General features: G+C 34.6%; 1 long non-coding RNA gene across 1 annotated transcript in view; it reads right to left on the bottom strand.

Moving 5' to 3' along the window:
- Positions 1–18276, bottom strand: part of LOC117979129 (uncharacterized) — a 51414-nt gene that overhangs the window by 10186 nt on the left and 22952 nt on the right. Inside the window, exon 2 of the long non-coding RNA XR_008624390.2 lies at positions 10580–10627. This is a non-coding gene — a long non-coding RNA (uncharacterized LOC117979129). The remainder of the gene's footprint in view (positions 1–10579; positions 10628–18276) is intronic.

Here is an 18276-nt window from a genome sequence, read left to right as displayed (position 1 = left end):
CATTCATTTTTATTCATAATTACATATGAAAACTCTTGTTTTTCTAAAGTATGCCTTCCTGAGGGGACTTACATATAACAAAATGATTGTGTATAAAACAAGGCAATACAGAGTTAGATTACTCTTCATTTCTTATTGATAACAAGGCAGTCTCACAGCATGCTGGACTTAAGTAAACATCTTAAGAAGTAAACACCTTAAAGTGAAAATTGAGCTATCCTCTCTTTGGTCCTAGAGAATGAAGGGAAGGACTCAGTCACATGCCCAATTTGGATCTAAAAATCATCTCCAAAACATCTGTTTTTTCCTAATTGACCATACTCAGCTAGTTGTTCAAAGCAATATTTAAAGAGAGAAGAAAAACATGCATTTATTTAACCACGATTACACAAGCAGTGTATGTAAAACAACCACAAAACAATTCACATGTAAATAAGCATGTTAAATTTTAGTAAAATGCTCATATTTTTAAATTGGATGATGAAAAATTCAATATTATTTATTAATGTAGTAAAATTGAATTACACAATTTATTTTGTTTTGCTATTTTTTATATTCTCCCAGTATACACAAGAATGATAGTGAGAAAAAAAATAGAGTAACCACTTCTGTTGACAAATGTATAAATAAACCCATTTTTATATGTATAAATATCCTGTAAATATCTGAACTATTATAGTAAAAGTCCAAAATTACAATTCTACTCAGATACAAAAGAAATGTAAGCAGTCGTGTCGATGTTTTAAATATATAAATAAATTTACTCTTGCCATTGTTTGGGTACTCTAGGAAGCATGCTGGAGGAGGAGCTTAGTTTGCAGGATGTCTGTTAGAGAAAACACTTGGGATCAACACATGTTGAATAGAGGGGAAGGAGACATAATTGGTCAGATGAAGTCAACCTGTGATAGAGGCTCAGCAACAACCTCAGATGATTGCACAGAAAATTCTGTAGCTAAATTGAACATTATAGTTGCCCAGGGAAGGCCAAAATAGCTGGGCCTTTGGATATGACCTGTTCAGACCTCGGAAAAGCATGACTTTGGAAAAGGTAGCTCTCTGTAGCAAAGACAGTCCTGGAAAGATTGAGAGTTGAAGGCTGTCTGTCAACAGCCCTCATAACAATTAGAGCAATGAGGTCTTCCTCTTTGAAAGGGTATCTGGGTGATGCTTGCCACCTCTAATATTTTTCTCATTCTTAAAGGACATCTAATTGCAACTATACAGTTTGCTGTATATTATGAAGATTATTGTGCAGAAAAAAAGAAAAACAGATTCAGACTAAATCATAACTTTCTCTTCTGGGTTGAGAAGAAGTAAGAGAAATATTTAAGAACACTTCTCCCATTTATAAAATAAAAAGATAACACAAATTTGAGTTCAGAACTAGATGCTTCAGAGCACTGCATAGCAAGTAAGTTTTTTTAAAAGTAGAAATACACTTAAGGAAAATGCTAATATCAGCACTATGCACAATCTGCACAGCAAGCCTTGGACAGAAGCAATGTGGAAGGGCTAAAACTGATACTTCTTTGTTAAATACAGATTCTAGAGGTGACTGTAGTGGATAGTGCCATGTGCAAACTCGATTCCTTCTTCAAGACTGAGACATTCATTCCCCCACCTGCCAGAGTGCAGAGCACTGCTATCATTGGAAGGAAGCTAATTCATGCAAAGTGATGCACCATTGTGGAAAGAGTAGACCTTAGGACTAGTTGATGGGAGTAGGGGTGCTAAGATAAAAGTCCAGCATTCTTCCCTCAATTTGGGGAACCACACTGAAGGGGCATTTCAGGTCCAGAACTTCACACGTGATCAGCTGAGGCCTGTGCTATAACTGTATCGCAGCTCAACTTCTCCATCTGCCCAATCCTACCTCTGTCATTCCTTTACTGTTATTATTCCTAAGAGCACTTTATAATAAACCTTCTGCATGGAAATCTCCATCTCAGAATCTATTTCTTGAAGACCCCGCAGCAGACAGTTTGGTACTAGAAGTGGTCCCAGGAAGGAAATTCTAAAATGGGATTTTCAAAGTTGGAATGTCAGCTGACTGACTGGCATGGGGATCTCAGCCTTAGTAATAGCTGGAATACTGATAAGTCTAGCATGCCGTAGTGATGGTATGATTAAAACCTCCTCCATCGTATACTAGGATGGGAAATCACCCAGTGGAAAGCAACACACTGGCAAATGGGATATCTCAAGAGTTTGAGAGATATGGAGGAATATTAATTATACTAAACAATTATGGAATTGATGTTGGTAACTAAGAGCTCCTGATAAACTGAAAATAGTGTAAAGTTCAAAGTAGCTAATCAACAATGTAAGGCAAAGTGTAATAGTCAGAGAGGGTCATCTTTACAGTGTATAAAGAGACTCATATTCAGCAGCAATAGAGAAAATCCATCTTAACCATCTAGGCCTACAGAAATGACCCATTCTACCCTGTTAAAGGCAAGTTCTTGCCTCATTGTTAATCCAGGGAACTTTACCTTATAAACCAACCTGCTCACCCCCATCAGAATCTATCCTTTCCCGCTCTTCTGGCACCAGACCCATACAAATAAAATCTTAGCATTACCTACGTAGGGAAGTGCTGGACTGGCTAAGAGAAGAAAAGGACTATGTTCCAAAAGAGCTGTAGGACCTAGTTACTATGCATCAACAAGATCTGTGGGACTATATGTGGGCTGAATCCTTATGGTGATGGAGCAAAGAGGGTGTAAAATCAGTTGGATAAGGGAGAGTTTGCCAGTTGAACAAAAATGTTTATATCATGGCGAGAATTCCAAGAAACAGTATACTACTAGGATGGAAAGACTGAAAGATTGGATAGAAGTGATGAGCCACAATAAATTGAGTAGAAATGCTAAATAGAACTCCAGTGGCAGGTAGTGGAGAAAAAAAATCAAAAAGCTAAGAGAAGTCGTCATGCTAGTGGTCATGAATATACTGTGTAAGGCAGAAAACCCAAAAGCTGACTATATCTCACAGTATTACCAGGAGCATACCCTGTTTATCAAAGTGATAAGAATTTGGCCAGTGAGAGGGCCACCAGCATTGTTGAGAATCTAATTTGTCTGCGTTCTATAGGCTATGTCTAACTATAGGAGGTACTTGTGTTGTATTGGGCTCATTAATAGAAATGGTGATGATAGGTAGTATCTGAAATGTAATAGAGGGCAGATGATGGTACTTAATCATTAAGAGCAAAGGAGGCACAGTTATTTTAATGAGTAGATGAAGAAAAAGTGGCAGCCAGGTTATCTAACTTGAAAGCATTTATGGTGATAGTTAATAGAAGTTGAACTTCCCAGAAGCCAAATAGATACACAGTCAACCACAGTATTATTGATAATCTATACCAGTGTTTCTCAATAAGGAGCAATTATGACACCCTCACCTCCACCCAAGAGACATTTGGCAATGTCTAAAGACGTTTTTGGCTGTCACAACCTAGAGGGTGCTGTCATAGCTAGCAGATAGAGGGCAGGGGTGTTGCTAAAAATTATATGATGCACAAGACAACTCCCCACAACAAAGACTTTTCTGGGCCAGAATGGCAATAGTGCTGATGTTGGGGGGTAAAAAAGAAAACACGATCTATACAAACAGAAGAAATCAAGGATTGTACATCTGGAGGCTGAGGGAAGATGCTTTAAAAAAAAAGAAAGAAAAAGTTTAGTCTAGATCTGAGTCAGTTTTCAGATTTGGGGCATATTGACTAATAAAAGGATCCTACAACTCCACAGCTTGGACAAGCACCCAGTCCTTCTCTAGTAAGACTCATGGCCATTTACTTATGTTACAACACACTAGGCAAAGATGAATATATACTCAGTTATTTCAAGGACTGTGAGACATAGGTCTGAGTTGACGTTAATCTTTCAGGACGAGAAGTTTATATTTTTGTTGTTGTTTCTTTTTGTTTTTTCATGTTCCTTCCTTTATAGTGAGTCATATAGATTTAAGGTTATAAATGGAGTTTGGGTTCAAGTTTTGCTTACAGTGCATCCACTGGGTCCATAAGTCAATCTGGTGCTTTTTTTCCTTTTCCAAAATATATAATTTGTTGGACATACTTGATAGTTGTCAGAATTCATATTGTTCCTTGGCTATGGGATAAAAGCTACCGTGCTGGTAACAGCCTATGCTACAGCAAATAAAATAGATTAACACTCTGGGGGATAATGAATATGTTAGTAAACCCAAAGAGATTAATCCATTCAGAAAACAACTAAAAACCTGGACATAAGGCAATACAAGACATGAGTTGTGCATGTTTACTTGAAGAACGAGGGAATAGGAGCCTCTACAAGTAAATTCCTTACTACCTGATTTTAGCCTCAGGAGAAAGGTCATCCTGACTGTGCACACAACAGCAATAGAGTCCAAATGGAACATGCCGATTTTTCTATCCCAGAGAAACAGAAAACAGAAACTAGGAAACCAGAAATGCTGGAGTAGATAAATCCTGTGAAGGAAAATTCCAAAGAGGAAATTCCTAAACTCTGTCATTTTACATCTCTGGTTGACCCTTAAACCACTCATGTTGAATGGACTGAAAGCAACCAAGTTAAAATAAAATTAAAAAGTCAGAACCAAGACTGGATCACTTGACCAAAGGAAGGGCTTACAGTTCAAGCCCAGACAACAAAATCACTTGTTAAAGCAAAGGGACAAACACTTATTAGACAAAACTAACAGAATTCATATTCTACATAGCCTAATATCCAGAGTGTTCACAATATATTCTAAAATTACCTGATATACAAGAAAATATAAAATATAAAAGATAAAAGCAATCAAGTCTGGCCCCAAAATGACCCGATGTTGGAACTAAGAGAAAATGATTTTAAAGTAGCTATTATAACTATCCTCAATAAATAAGACAAAATATGTTTTAAAGAGATAAAAATCTCAACAAAGAAAATAAAGTTTAATCAGAAAGAAGTGGAAAACAAATAGAAATTCTAAAACTAAAAATATAATTTCTGAAATAAAATTTACCAATGAACTTATCAATAGCTAATGAATACAGAAAAGAGTAAGTGAATTTGAAGATAGAACAACAGAAATTACCTAAGATGAAGAAGAAAACATAATTAAAAAAAACAGAGCTTCAGACACTTGCTCGATATTGTCAAACTATAAAACATATATGTAATTGAAATACTAGGAGAGAAGAATCAAGCAGAAAAATAAATATTAAAAAATTGAAATTTATTGCCCAAATTTGACTAAAGACAGAGATTTGCAGATCCAATAGGCTAAATGAACACCAAACAGAAAACACACACGCGCGCATGCACGCATACACATGGTGCTAAGGCATATTGTAATCAAACTGTTGAAAGTCAACGATAAAGAGCAAATCCTGAAAGCAGCAAGGAAAAAATGTATTACCTACAGAGAACAACAAATTGATTAATGGCTGGCTTCTCATCAGAAATATGGAGAACAGGTAAGAGTAGAACATCTTTCTTGAAGTGCTGAGAAAAAAAAATGCACCCAGTGAAAATATCATTTTGAAATGAAGGCACATGAAAGACATACCCAGAAAAAGGAAAGAAAACCCATCACCAACTGTCCTGCTATACAAAAAAAGTACAAAAGAAAGCTCTTTAAGCTAAAGAGAAATAATGCCAGTTGAAATTATGGATCCTCAGAAAAGAATGAGAACCCTCAGAAATAATAAGTAACTGTGTTAGTGCAAAATATTATGTGTTTGTCTATTTGCCTTTTCTCATTAATATACTTATAAATTATATGACTTTTCAAAACAAAAAATCATAAGTTTGTTAGGTTGATAATTAATATAGCATTATTACATGTAACAATTATAAAGACAAGTATATGTGAACATATAGGTTTGTAATAGTTCTATAAATTACTTAAAGCAGTACTTTATTAAATCTAGGTGGGCTGTGAATAGATCCATATGAATATGAAATCTTTAAGACAGCCATTTAAAAAGGCAAAGTAGTTTACTGTCTTAGTTAATTTGTGCTGCTATGCAAAATATCAGCGACTGAGTAAATTATAACTAATAGAAATTTATTTCTCACATTTCAGGAACTAGGAAGTTCAATATAAAGTTGTCAGCATCCAGGGTTTAACGAGGGCCTTCTTGATGGTCCTCACTTGGCAGGACGGGTGAATTCTGTATTCTCACAGGGAGGAAGGCAGAAGGTCAACGGGACCTAGCTAGTTTCTTTGAACCTCTTCATAAGAGCATTAATCCATTAATGAGGGCAGAAGCCTCATGGCCTAATCGCCTCTTCAAGGTCCCACCACTTAATAGTGTTAAATTGGGAATAAAGTTTCAACATAAATTTTGGAGGGCACGGAAATATTTGAACCATAGTATATAACAAAAAAAAATTAAAATAGAATTCTAAAAAAATTTTAATAATCCCAGAAAAAGGAGGAAGAAAGGAACAACAAAAACAAAGATAAGCAGAGAAGGAGAAACAACATGGTAGACTCAAACAAAACCATATCCATAATTTTGTTAAAAGTTATAGACCAAATCATTTTATTTAAAGGCACAGATTAACAAAATATTAAAAACAAGGCAAAACAAAAAAGATTGAATATTATGCTAACAACAAAAGACAGACTAAAATCATAAAGATAATAGTAGCTAAAATTAAGTGTATATAAAATCAAATATCATGCAAACAGTAAGTATAAGAAAGTAGAATATTAGATAAAATAGGTTTTAAAATGAATATATAACCAGAGATATAGAGACACTTGGCAATAATAAAGGTGTCAATTCATGAGGTAGACATAAAAAATGTTGCTCGAGCATGCTCGAGTAACAGAGTTTCAATATACATAAATTTAAAAAAAAAAAGACAGAATTAAAGAGATAAAAAGACAATTTCATAACCATAACCACATTGAATTAATGGATATTTACAGAACCCTAAACCCAACAAAGGCAACATAAATATTCTTTTTATTTGGCCACAATGTATTCAGCAGAATAGACAATTCTGGGTAACAAAACAAGCCACAATAACTCCTAACATATTGAATGCAAACAGATTATGATCTCAGACCAAAATGAAACTTAAATTAAGAATCAATAACAGTAAAATAACCAGAAAAACTCTACATATTTTTAAATGAAAGAATATATTTTAAAATAAAGATTGGGTCAAAGAAGAAATTACAAAAAAAGAAAATATTTTAACCTAATGGTTAAAAAAAATAAAACTTTTGGGATTTGCCACATAGAGGAAAATGTATAGCTTAAAATATATGTGTTCGAAAATAAGAAAAATCTTAAGTCAAGTATCCAAATTTCTATGATAAGAAACATAGAAGAGAAAATTAAACCTAAATCAAGCAGGGGCAAACTATTATTGAAGGTAACAGCAGAAATCAATGAAATGAAAAGTATAAACACTGTGGAGAAAATTGATGGAACCAAAACTTAATCATTCAGAAAACACTTAATAATGATTATAAATCTAGCCAAAATGATCAAAAAAAGAAGGAAAGAGATAAATTACTAATATTATGAATTGAAAGAAGGGACATCATTACAGATCCTTCCAGCATTAAAAGGATAATAAAAGAATATTGTGAACAACTTAATATGAATAAATTTAATAACCTAAATGAAATGGACAAATTCTTTGAAAGACAAAATTACTAAATCTAACCCAACAAGAATTAGAAAGTGTAAATAGTCCTGTACCAGTTAAATATATTAAGTTTTTCATTGAAATTATTTTCACAATCAAATTCCAGCCTAGATGGCATCACTGGTAAGCTCAATTCAACATTTGGGACACAAATAACACCAATCCTATGCAAAAATCTTTTAGAAAAAGGAGGAGGAAGTAACACTTTCCAATTTAATCTATAAGGCCAGTTTGCTTAATTCCAAAACCAAATAAAATTTAAAGTATTTTTTTTTTTGAGATGGAGTCTTGCTCTGTTGCCCAGGCTGGAGTGCAGTGGCATGATCTCAGCTCACTGCAACCTCTGCCTCCTGGGTTCAAGCAATTCTTTGCCTCAGCCTCCCAAGTCTCTGGGATTACAGGCAATCACCACCACACCCGGCTAATTTTTGGTATTTTTAGTAGAGACAGGGTTTTACCATTTTGGCCATGCTGGCCTTGAACTCCTGACCTCGTGATCCACCTGGCTCAGGCCTCCCAAAGTGCTGGGATTACAGGCGTGAGCCACCACGTCCAGCCAAAATTTAAAGTTTTGAAAGCAAAATAACTACAAACCAATACTCCTTATAAACAACTTGCAAAAATCTTTAACCAAATTTAATCAAATGAAACCACATACACATACCAGGACCAAATGGTCTTTATCCCAGAAATGCAAGGCTTGTTAAACATTTGAAAATGAATCAATGTAATTTACCATATTTATAAAATAAAGGAAAAGAACTTTATAGATTTTTCAAGACATGCAAAGGAAAGCATTTAACTAAGCCCCATGCCATCTGTAATTTAAAAATCTTTCAAAAAGCTAAAAATAAATAAGAACTTCCTTAACTTGATTGAGGGCATCTAAAAACAAAAACAAAAACAAAAAAACTATGGCTCTATGGCTGATAGCATACTCAAGGCAAGGCTGTCTACTCTAACCACTTCTAGTTGATATTGTACAATAAAGCAAGAATAATAAATAAATGATACTCAGATTATCTCATTTATAGACAGCATGATTGTTTATTTAGAAAACCATAAGGACTGTATAAAAACTACTAAAGTCAACAAGCATGTTTAGCAAGGTTGTAATATGTAGCGTTAATAATCAAAATACAGTTACATCTCTGTATTTTATCAACAAATAATTAAAAATAAAATAATTCCAGTTATGATAGCCTAAAAATAAAAAATAAAAATATAAATAAAATTAACAAAATATATGCAAAATCATTGAAAATTATAAACTAGAGGCCAGGTGTAGTGGCTCATGCCTGGAATCCCAGCACTTTGGGAGGCCAAAGTGTGTAGATCACTTGAGATCAGGAGTTCGAGACCAGTCTGACCAACATGGTGAAACCTTGTCTCTACTAAAGATACAAAAGTTAGCAGGCCATGTTGGTGCGGCCCGTAGTCCCAGCTACTAGGGAGGGTGAGTCACGAGAATCGCTTTAACATGGGAGGCAGAGGTTACAGTGAGCCAAGATCAGGCCACTGCACTCCATTCTGGGTGACAGAGCGAGACTTTGTCTCAAAAAAAAATAGAAAACAATAAACAGCAATAAACTATGTCACAAGGAAATCGAAGAACACCTAATGTTTACAGACTGGTAGACTAAATTTTATCAAGATGGGCAATGTGTGTTGGCATCATCTAATCTGTTGAGGGGCCAAATAGAACAAAAAGGCAGAGGAGAAACATATTCACTCTCTGTCTCTCTGTTTGAGCTGGGATGTCTGTCTTCTCCTGCCCTCCTGCTTCTCAGGCCTCTGGACTCAAACTTAGTTACATGAATTATACCACTGACATTTCTGGGTCTCCAGAAATAGATCCACCCTTATATGGCCTATTGACTTACAACAAAGATGGCAAAGTAATTCAATTGAGAAAAGATCAAAAGATCAAATAGTGCTGGAACAACTGGATATCAGTATGGAAAAACATGAACTTCAACCCTCACCTCAGACTGTACACAAAAATTAACTTGAAATAGATTACACAGAAGGTAAAAGGTAAATCTGATAAAGTTTCAGAATAAAACACTGGGTTAAACAATGATTTCTAAAACAGGATACAAAGAGCACAGACTATAAAAAATAAATTTGTAAGACAGATTTTATCATGACTATAAATGTTTGTTTTCTGAATGACATAGTTGAGAAACAAAAAGCCAAGCCACATACCACAAGTTTTATAAAATACTTATGAAATGGATTTGTACCTGGAATATATAAATGAATCTTATTACTCAACAGTAAGATTAAACAACTAAATTTTTAAGTGAGTAAGAGATTCATAAAGATAGTTTTAAAAAGAACATATGTGAATGAGTAATAAACACATGAAAAGATATTAACATCACTAGGCTTCAGAGAGATGCAAATTAAAATCACAGTGAGGTAAAATTACACACCCACTAGAACAGTCAAAGTTAAATAGACTGACTACAACAATTTTGAGAAAGATGCAGAGGAACTACAATTCTCATACATTGCTAATGTGAATGTAAAATTGTACAGCCACTTTGGAAAAAAGTACAGCAGTATCTTACAGAGTTAAACAAGTATCTTTATCCATAGACATTTCATTCGTACATGTGCATTCAAGATAAGTAAAAACATAACTCTACCCAAAGATGTGTACAAAAATATTCATGTCAGTGTTAATTATAATAGATACAACTCAAATACCATCAATTGGTCATCTAGGGTTAACTATTACTCTGTGACAGAAATAAATAATTATTAATAATGCAACACCATACCTCAATCTGAAAGTCATTATGCTAATTATAAATCAAACACAATATATGCCAATATGAATCAATTTATATAAAATTATAGAAAAGGTAAAACTATGGTGACAGAAATAAAATCAGTTGGTTCCTTACCTGAGAATTGGGGAGGAAATCAACAGCAAAGGAGCACAGAGGAAGTATCTGAAGTGAAGAAATTGATCTGTATATTAACCACATTGTTAGTATAGGCATGTATACAGTTACCAAAATCCATAAAACTATGTACTTAAACCAAATGAATTTTATTGTAATTAAATAATACCTTAATAAACATTAAGATATTAAAAATATGAGAAAAGTACCCAGTATCACATTCTTGAGAGAATGGCAGAGATTAGTGCAATCTTAAAGACACAAAGATCACTAGAGCAGTGTTTCCCAACATTTCTCTACTTAATTCAAAAATCTGGCCTTCTTTCCAATACCCCCCACCCCAATAAAAATAGATACCTGCATATGAAAGTTGACTCCTGCAAACTTAATCAAGTCATAGCCCAAATTACAGTTACTGTCCCAAATATGATATCTCGTGAAAATAGATTAACATAGCTTCAGATGCATGGTATGTGGTTTGAGGTGAATGAATTTTTTCTATCTCTATCAGGAATTAAGATCAGAAACAATTCACAATCATATGGGATAAATAAGAGTACACATGTAGTGTTCATCCCAGTGATAGTAATACTCCCACTCTCCATCCTAATATAGCTCAAAGGAACTTGGGCAATCTAGACATTTCAAAAAAACAATTAATTAGTGTACCATATAGAGTGTCACATAAATTGAACCAGAGGAGTTAAAGTGGCAAGTACATTGGATGACTTGTTAAGTCACTTCAGAAAATGAAATATAAAAAAAATGAAGTTTCGGGGGCTCATGACATTAGTAAAGTGTAAGTATTCCATGGTCTGTGTCATGATTAAACATTCCTACAAATGTATAAAAAATTATTTGACTTTATACTTTCCTGTAATAAGAAAGAAACAATGCTTAGAATACCTCTTTTTGTTCTGGAAATAGCATATTTTACTCTTGGGATTTTGTTCCAACCTATTTATCTAGTGATAAGGAAAGCTTCCAGCTTGGAGTGGAGTCCAAAGCAAAACTAGACCTGTAAGAGAAACAGGCTCCTGTAATACAGTCCTAAAATGTGATCCATATGACCTGGCAGGTCTTACCATATTAGAGTATGGGTGGTAGGAAAACATCCCTAGTGGAATTTATGGCAAATTCCAAAAAAAAAAAAAAAAAAAAGAATAGCAATATAGATCCCTAGGGCCCTGGAGCAAGGCTATTTCATCTGCAGTATTAAATTCTAGACCAATCAAAACAGCATCTAGCACTGTATTTTGTTTCATAAAGATGAAAAAAACTAACCATGAGACCTCAAATGACCATATGACTAAATCTGCCATTCATGAGCATAGGTTTGAAAAGACCCAGCATCATTCTGTAATAGAATGGAAGACACATCCAGGATTTGACATGAGTAGTGTCAAATAATCATTTGTACAGATAAACTGTACAAGCAAATGACTCAGAAACTTTTAATCAATTAATGCTGCATTATTACCTCTTCCTTAGCCCAGAAAACAGGCACAGTGTTGTGGAGAAAAATGCATATGCCATACTTATGGAAATGTGCATAAGGTATGAAGATATTTGGTTTGGGGCCATAATCCCAAAAGAAACAGTCCAAATGCTATAATCCAGTATGTTGAAATCCTGAAAGTCTAAAATCTTGAAAATCAAAATCCTGAAAGATCAAAATCCTGAAAATATAATTCTGAAAATAATAATTCCTGAAACACTTTTAAAATATGTTAATTTGCATCTTAAATGGGGATTTATTTGTTAAACATACAAAAACACAATAGAACACTTCATAGACCACTTTACACAATAAAATAGAAAATAATAACATTATTTTTGCAAGCATAAACAGGTATACTAATGACAGTTGCATGGGTATAACAGTTATGAGCAGATGAAACACATCATAAAGAAATAGGACAAATAATGAAAAATACAAATGCGTATGAATGTGGTTGGTAATTGCATGCACCCAGCTTTATAACTATAATCACCTGAAATACTTTGACAGACAAGTCTTTTGACAAGATGGATCAAAAACTATGATGGGTCACAATCACATATGCAGTCACTAAAAGAGCTGAACTCTTCAGAAATTTTATCTTTCATCAATCCAGATGTGCAAAAACGACATCTCCATATATTGAGGAAGTTTCAACATTTTTATATACATGCCCAATGCTTATATGCAAAGTCAATTTTCTGATAATGCACTTTCATAGAGTTAAATTTTCAAAAAATATGTAAAACAAATTAGAATCCTCTAAACATCTTTACCTCATTTATACCTTCAGTATTGAAAATGGTACAAAGATGAAATACAGAGCATGGGTAATTATTTATTTCTAATGCTGACAATTTAAAACAGCAAAAATTAAAAAAAAAGAGAAGAAAGGAAAAAATGTGAAAAAAAACAGAAAAACTAATGCTAACTTTAACATACGAAAACAAAAATGTATTACAGGAGTAGATTATGGGCAATGGCATAAGGGTAGTCCATAAAAGCTGGCTGGCTTTTATCATCATTACTATATTTTAAAGTCTTGCATTGCAATAAGTAGCTTCTTTTATTTGAAGGGATGGCTACTTTTGAATTCATTTTTCATGTGGCATTGATCTTTTGCAAATGCTTCTATGATTGGATATACATCCATAAGATCATTCCTTCTTAATGTTTCCATCTTCTGTGCCATGCTTCTATTTTGTTTTGGGTGCATGGAAATACATTTCTCTCATGCACTCTTATACAGACCACAGATTTGGAGTAAACAATACTGTTGCTCTAACAGCAATATTTGCATGTCTTCTTATCCTACTGTGCATGTGATTATTTTTGAACCAGTTAGTAACTTCACTGGTTTCTTCAGGCAAATGTAGCTTTGATTCATTAAAAGCTTCTGGAAGCTTTTAGCAGCTGGAAGGACTGCCAATGCAGACAAAATGACACATTTTAAAACTGATTTTAGGCTTTAAGGATTTTAGATTTTAGGGATTTTGATCTTTTGAGACTTTTTAACATTTGAGATTATGGTATTGGGGATTATATCTTTTGGGATTATGATAGGAACCAAAGATATTTATACCACATAGTTACGCCCACCAGGGAGGATCCACTATGGAGGAAACATTAAACAACCCAACAGGCCAGCCGCGGTGGCTCACATCTGTAATCCCAGCATTTTGGGAAGCCAAGGAAGGCAAATCACTTGAAGTCAGGAGTTCGAGTTCATTCTGGCCAACATGGCAAAACCCTGTCTCTGTCAAAAATACAAAAAGATTAGCCAGTCATGGTGGTGCATGACTGTAGTCTCAGCTACTTGGGAAGTTGAGGCATGAGAATTGCTTGAACTCGGGAGGTGGAGGTTGCAGTGAGTCAAGATTGTTGCCACTGCACTCCAGCCTGGGCGACAGCGAGACTCCATCTCAAAAAACAAACAAAAACAAAAACAAAAAAAACAAAAAAAAAAGAAAAAAGAAAAAAAATAAAACGATAGAAGGATTTTCATCAGTTGCTATCAGCCAGCCTCTCCCATTGGCTACCCCTGTGCTGTCATGGTGAGCCCATGGATGGAGTAGCCATAAAGATAAAGGTGGAAATTATGCATGAGCTCAAAAACATGGATTTTTACTGACCTAGGACCTAGGCTAATATCTTTTCTTCCACTGCCAATGTCTCCTAGCAACAGACCAATGCTTAATCCTCAACATAGCATTATAGCTTGAGAAATCCAATCAGCCATATCACAGCAAGTTTATTATATTGAACCTCTTCTACCCTGGAAGGTACGTGTATTTATCATAACAAAATCAGTACATAGCTAGGAATGTTTTTGCTGAACTTTCTTGTAGGGCCGTGACTACCACCACTATCTAAAACTTTTTGAAAATGTCATCCACTGAAACTTTGGGATCCTACAAAACTTGGGATCCTACAAAACAATGCCATGGAATAGGTAACAATTTTACAACAAAGGAAATGCAGCACTTGGCATATGTCCAGGGTATCCACTCTCAGCCTATAGAAAACTGAAATGGCTTTTTGAAGATGCCGCTTACAAAGGCTGTTCTGCAGGATGGAAATCATCTTCTAGGATGTAATATATACCTTTCATCAATGACCACTCTATGGTGATGTTATCCCTTAAGTAGCATACATATTTCTAGAAGCCAAGGCATTGAAGTATGATTGGTACCATTTACCATTACTCCCAGTAAGCCACTTGGATAATTTATCATTTTTGTCCCTGCAAATTTAGGCTGTCTTGGTTTAGAGGCCCTGAAGTCCAAAGAAAGAAGGCTTTCATAAAAGGATGTAGTAAGAATCCCATTAAAATTCAAGCTATCATTACGAGCCACTCACTTTGAACTTTTTATAACAAAAGACAAATAAGGAAGAATCAGCATTCTGTCAGGGATAATTGAACTTGGTCAGTAGAAAGAAGAGAGTTGTTTTTAAACAGTGGCGCAGGAAATAGCACGTGTGGCTCCCAGGCAATCCACTGGGGCTTTAGTTGATAATGTCCTCCTCAATTTTAATGATATATGTATATGATTGAGCAGGACATTACCAACTAATAGTGATAAGGAGCACACACTCCTCAGTGATAAAGATCTGTGTCACATTACCAGGTAAGACACTGAAAATAGCAGAGATGCTAACCAAATGTGAGAGAAATCTAGAATGATTAGTGGAACAGAATAAAATTGTCAGTAAAGCCTTAAGAACTGCAGTAAGTGAAAACTTTAGTTTTCCCATCAACTTTCTTTAAATATTTCCTCAGGATATAGCACCAAACAAAATCTTAGAAGAGCTTTTTCCCAAATTAGGTGACCTTACCAAAATAAGTAATTAGATCTGAGCAGTGCAAGAGGTAAACTATAGTAAAGGTTGTGGTGCCCTTGATACCCCCTTCAGGAACAAGGCACTTTATTGCCCCAACTTCTGGGACAGCAGGCTGCTGATGGCTTGCATTTTTGTCCTTGTTCATGCATGAATTGCCCTTGGCCAAGGGAGCTGTGTCACCCAATCTCATAGTCCCTCTCCAGTTGAAACCAAATCTAACAACTGGTTGATGCAGGGATGCAAATGATCAGCCCCCTTGCCTTAATTTGATTGACAGTTCTAAAGGTATCCAAACTCTAGTGAGATCAAGTCAAACTTCACCACTGTTCCACTTCTCCCTCTGCCAACTCCTGTTTCCCTCTCTTCCTCACAGGTTTTGTCCCCAAGAGCACTCTATAGTAAACTTCCCATTGCAAATCTCCAACTCTGAGTTTGTCTCTGAGATGCTCTATCTAACACAGAGACCAAGCACCACCTGGCTTCAAGAAGAAGCAAAGTCAAATACTTTCTGGAGAAAAGCAGGTCCAGTTTAGCCCTAAAAAATTAAGATCATGAAATGTTAACCCTGTCAAAAACAACTCACAAGAAAACAAGCTAACATAAGTGAGAGTTAGAAAAAACAACAACAAATCTTAATATTGGAATTACTAGAAAAGAATAAAAAAACTATAAATGAAATGCTTAAAAAACACAAAATCATAAATATGAGAAAGGAAAAAGATTATCAATATGACTTATAAAAGAAATAATTAAATTTAAAAGATGAAAACATAATTAGATTCAATGAATAGGTAAAATATTAGATTAGTTCAGCCAAAGAGAGAATTACTGAACTGAAAGTGAGCGCTAGAGAAATTTATAAGAATGTAGCACATAGCTAAAGAGAGCCAAAATATGAGAGCAAGGCTTACGCGATATGAAGTATAGAATGAAAAGATCTGAAGACACCTCATCACAGTTCAAGAGAAATAGAAGAGAGAAGTCATAGGAGAAGCAATATTAGAAGATACAATGGCTGAGAATTTTTCAAAATTCTTGAAACACTAGAATCTATAAATAAATATGTCATATACTATATAATAAATAAATAATTAGAAATCGACATCTCAAAACATTCTAACAAAAGTGCAGAAATCAATTATTAAGATTAAATCGGGCCAAATGAAAAGAGAGATCACAGGTGAAGAAATAACAATTAGACTGGTGGAAATGGTGAGAGAAAATAACCATTATTCTAGAATTGTGTCCCCAGCAGAACTATCATCCAAAAATAAATACATGCTTTGTTTATCTCAACTGAAATACCAGTGTTTTGTTTCATTTTTTTTTCTCATTGGCTTGAAGTTGAATTCCTACTTCTTCCAACTCTACCAATCTTTCTCTTAACTCCATTTCCTGCTTTAGCATAGCATATAACATAACGAATCTTTGAGAAAAACATTTTTTATCTAGTTATCTTAGTTTGTTCTGTTCTGCTGTAACAGAATACCAAATATTGAGTAATTTAGAAAAAACAAAAACTTTATTTCTCACAGTTCTGGAGACTGAGAAGTCAGAGATCAAGGTGTCTACAGCAATGGTGTCTGGTGAGCGCTGCTCTCTGCTTCCAAGACCATGCCTTGAATGTTGCTTCCTCCAGAGAGGAAAATATTGTGTCCTCACATAGCAAGAAGAAGAGGGCAAGGGAGGTGAAATACCTCTGCCAAGCTCTTTTATAACAGTATTAATTCATTTATGAGGTCCTAGCCTTCATGAGCAAGTATCTCCCAAACGACCCCACCTCCCAATACTGCTGCATTGGAAATTAAGTTTCCAACACATGAATTTTGGAGGATATATTAAGACAATGGCACGAGTCAAGATATGTGTTTCAGAAATGTACAGTATCTCTCTTACCCAATAACTGATAACATAGATTTCATTGTGATATAGTACATGTGGCCCTTTCACATCTGTGCCCTCTGTTACTCACATCTTACATTCACCCAGTTACTTTTATACAAAGAGATCCCAGACCCAGAATGTTGCTGTTGCTAAGAACTATGCCTTTGGGACAAGATACAGGTGCATCTCTTCTTCTATACCTGGCTCTTTTAAATCTCCTGTAAAGTGTGCCATACTGCAGCAATATTCCCTAGGGCAGGAATATTCCCTCATCACCTTTGTACCAATTAGATCTATATTGAGCAAACCCTTAGCATGTCCTTATGTCTCATTTCTTTATAAGCAAAAGATAAACTTCTTGATAGTCAAGAGACTTTTCTTAATTATCTTCCTCATTCTTTCTCTCCTCAGACCTCAGATTTAGGAAATAAACATTCAAATAATAGGCACTCATTAATTATCAAAATTTAAGAAAAGATAAAAGATTCTTTTAATAGACATTTTGTTTTTGTGTTATGCAAAGGCTGCCTAAAAGAAGCTCATTAGATTAAATGACAGCCTTGTGATAAATTGAGAGTTATAGCTTGTAATTATTTAATACACCATTTCCCATGGCAAATATTTTCATTATTTGGCCTCAACAATAAAATTGAAATTAAAAGAGAAAGAGTAAAATGATTTGAGTCTAAATTAAATAAGCATACTCCCATACCTCTCACACCAAAATCTAGTCAATTCTTGTTCTGACATGGTTTATTATATAAGAAAGTCCATGTGTAAATTGATGGCAGTTTTCCTAGCAGAATAATAGATAAGCTAATTTAACTTTTTGGCAATATTCTTCTATTTTCTCATTTAGGTGCATCATTATATTAGTCATGGGGAAACGATGAGTTGTACCAAATTGGAACAAAAGATAAATCAAGTTCCCCTGTGAGCATTAAATGTGGTGAACACTTAATTGTAAACC

This window comes from Pan paniscus, chromosome 12 (assembly GCF_029289425.2).
Source record: "Pan paniscus chromosome 12, NHGRI_mPanPan1-v2.0_pri, whole genome shotgun sequence".
Classification (NCBI taxonomy): domain Eukaryota; kingdom Metazoa; phylum Chordata; class Mammalia; order Primates; family Hominidae; genus Pan; species Pan paniscus.
The sequence above is the reverse complement of the archived record's forward strand: the minus strand, read 5'-3'. Positions and strand labels throughout refer to the sequence as shown.